Source organism: Octodon degus, unplaced genomic scaffold (assembly GCF_000260255.1).
Source record: "Octodon degus isolate 3935 unplaced genomic scaffold, OctDeg1.0 scaffold00220, whole genome shotgun sequence".
NCBI lineage: Eukaryota > Metazoa > Chordata > Mammalia > Rodentia > Octodontidae > Octodon > Octodon degus.
Genome location: NW_004524796.1, coordinates 1112447 through 1115979, shown reverse-complemented (window position 1 = coordinate 1115979; position 3533 = coordinate 1112447). Strand labels below are relative to the sequence as shown.

The 3533-nt window shown below is 36.0% G+C and overlaps 1 pseudogene; it reads left to right on the top strand.

Annotated features, from left to right (window-relative positions):
* Nucleotides 1-563: 563 nt before the first annotated feature.
* On the top strand, nucleotides 564-2146 carry LOC101567451 (annotated as a pseudogene).
* Nucleotides 2147-3533: the final 1387 nt, after the last annotated feature.

Sequence of the window (3533 nt, the reverse complement as noted above, 5' to 3'; positions counted from 1 at the left end):
CTGAAACTTTTACAAGCTGTGAACTGAACAAACCTTTCCCATTTTAACTTTAGATATTGGATATTTTGTCTGCACAACAAGATAAAAATAACTAAGACAAAAACTGAAAGCTTTCACTCTAACATCAGGAATAAGACAAGGATGCCCATTATAACTACTTCTATTTAGTGTATTTCTGAGAACATTAGCCAGATTAACAAGACAAGAGAAAGAAGTAAAAAGAATAAGCATACAAAAGGAAGACTTTAAATGATCATTGTTTGTAGATGACATAATTCTCTAAATAGAACACCCCACAAAACTCTATCAAAATACTTTAAGATTTAATTACCAGATTCAGTCATATAGCTGAATGCAAAGTCAACACAGAAAAATTAATAGTATTCTCATACACAAGTAAGAACATTATTGAGAGAAATTAAGAAATTGCAACTTTTATAATAACAATGAGAACAATGAAATAGGAATCAATTGAACACAGGATGTAAAAGGTTTCTACATTGAAAACTATAGATTGGATGAACTAAAATATTAAAACTTCCTTTGCGAAGAAGAGGAAGAATATGGTGCTCATCAGCTTTTTACCAACACCTACTTAGCTATCTCAGGACCAGCTTGAGGCTGAAGAAAATGCAAGATCTCAGCGATCATGGCAGGTCTCACTGGTTTCCTCCCGAAGAGAACCTCCCCCATGCAGATACAGGAAAGGCTGGATACTTCAGTTGTTAGAGGATTTTGGAGATGGAGGTGCTTTTCCAGAAATCAACATGTCCCAGTATCCACTGGATATTGGGTGAAAGAAAAATGCCAAATACATTGGTCATTCAGTTGGATTCTGAAGGAAAAATTAAATATGATACAATTGCTCAAAAAGGACAGTCAAAAACAAAGTCATTTATAGTAAATACACTGACCTTGTTCCAAAAGAGGTTATGAATGCAGATGATCCAGATCTGCAGAGACCCGATGAAGAAGCTATTAAAGAGATAACAGAAAAGACACGGGTAGCCTTGGAGAAATCAGTGTCACAGAAGGTTGCTGCAGCCATGCCAGTACAAGCCACTGATAAACTGGCTCCTGCTCAGCATATCTGATACACACCATCCCAGCAGGGAGTGGCTTTTAACTCTGAAGCTAAACAGAGGGTTATTCAAATGGTAGAAATGCAGAAAGATCCAATGGAGCCTCCAAGGTTCAAGATTAATAAGAAAATTCTGCAAAGACCACATCCTCATCCTGCACCGTCATGTCTTCTTCTAGTAGGAGGACGACTGTAAAGGAACAGCAAGAGTGGAAGATTCCTCCTTGTATGTATTTCCAACTGGAAACATGCAAAGGGTTATACAATTATATTAGACAAACATCTGGCTGCTGATGGAAGAGGACTTCAGATAGTGCACATAAATGAAAACTTGGACAAGATGACTCAAGCTCTCTATATTGCTGATCAGAAGGAAATGCGTGCTCAGATGGGATGGAAGATGGCTCAGAAAGAAAAGGAGAAACATGAAAGAAGTGGCCCAAAAAGCTAGGGAGAGGAGAGATGACATAAAACACGTGTGGAAAAAGAGGATGGAGAGGCACATGAAAGAGATGAAATCCAGCATGACAGACGGGTTAAAAGGGAGACAGCATGATCAGAAACTTTCCAGGGCAGCTCCTGATAAGAGATCAAAACTACAGATAAATAAAAATAGAGATATCAGTGAAGTCATTGCTCTTAGTGTGCCCGATCCTCAGACTTCAAATGAAGTTCAATATGGCTAAAGGCTTTTCAATCAATCGAAGGGCATGAACAGTAGATTTGCTGGTGGAGAAGATGAAATTTACAATGTTTATGATCAAGCCTGGAGGTGGGAAAGATATGACCCAGAGTATTTATAGGTCCAGTACAAATCTGGACAAGGATATGTTTTCAGTGATGACCTAGAAGCCAAAATAAAAATGAACAGATTTTTTTCCTGACAAGGAATTTTCTGGTTCTGACTGTAAGAGAGGCTAAGAAGGACCTGCTAAGTTTGAAGCAGATTCTTTTGGTCTGGACAAATTTTTGGAAGCTGAACAGCATGGTGGCTCTAAAAGACCCTCAGATAGCAGCCACCCAAAGGAATATGAGCATGAAGGCAAGCAGATGAGGAAAGGATAAATCCAGCTGTCTTCAAAGTGAACTATTATTCATAACCCTAATGATACAAGTCATGTGGGGACTCTGTAAATGGTCAGGACAAAACAAATCTGCGTGCTAGATCCCAGCACTACTTTTTATTATAGGAAATGGGGAAATTGAAATTTATAGTTTGAATTTAATTTTTTAAAAGAGTAGGTAGTGTTTGTGCTTCTCCCATCTTTTCAGCACCTATAGAACATGCTACCCACACACAGAATTGAGACCACATCTTTTTGTGTGACAAAAGTAGTCTGGGGTCATAGTTTGTATAACAACAGCTGCTTATAAATAAAGTTACCCCAGCCACAATGAGTAGGAGGATGTTCACATTATTGGAAATGTGCTATCAAATGAAGTCTATTGTCCTGTTTTTCTCTGGAATGGGAAAACTAAAATCTTGCTTACTGGAATTGCTTGTTTCAAATAAAAGCATTTAAACAAAAAATTGCTATGCTCCCAAAATTCTTATACATATTTACTCCAATAGCAATTCAAAATACATTAAAATATTTCACAGAACTACAGAAGACACACCTAAAAATTATTTGGAATCAGAAGATATGTAGAATAGCAAAAACAATTTAAGCAACAAAGGCAGGGGGGATCATAATCCATGTTTTGAAAGTACACTACAAAGCTACTGTGATAAGAACAGTATGGTACTGACAATAAACAAACAATCAAATGAGTAAATAAATAAATAAATGAAAATCAGACCTGAGGATCAGAGAAATGGATTAGAAGATGAAGAAACAACTTCAGGTAGATATAGCAAATTTATCTTTGGGAAATGGGTCAAACATGTTTACTAAAAGGAAAATAAACTCTCAATAAATAGTACTGAGATAACTGATTTTACACATGCTGAAGCCTCAAACTAGATATATGTTTCTTAAAATTCATTAAACTAAAATCAAAATAATCAAAGATCTAAATATTAACACAGAAACACTAAATCTTCCAGAATAGAAAATAGGTAGCAGTCTTGAAGACACAGGTATAGGCAAAGACTTCACAAACAGAACCCCATTTAAAAAGGAAATACTACAAAGGTTCAACAACTTAGATATCATTTCATTAAAAACATTTTGCACTGCAAAAAAATCACCAACAGTGTGAAAAACCACCCACAGAATGGGAAAACAATTCTTAGCCTGTTGCTCTTCAGACAAAGGACTAATATTTAGAATATATAAAGCATTGAAAAAAATCTGTCCTCTAAAATTTAAAGATCCAATCCAGAGGTCCCTCAAAAAATTAAAATTAGAGATTACATTCAACACAGATATTTCCTTTTCTGGTATCTTCTCAGAAGAAATAAAACATCATACCACAGCAGTATATGCAGACCCATGTTACATATAGC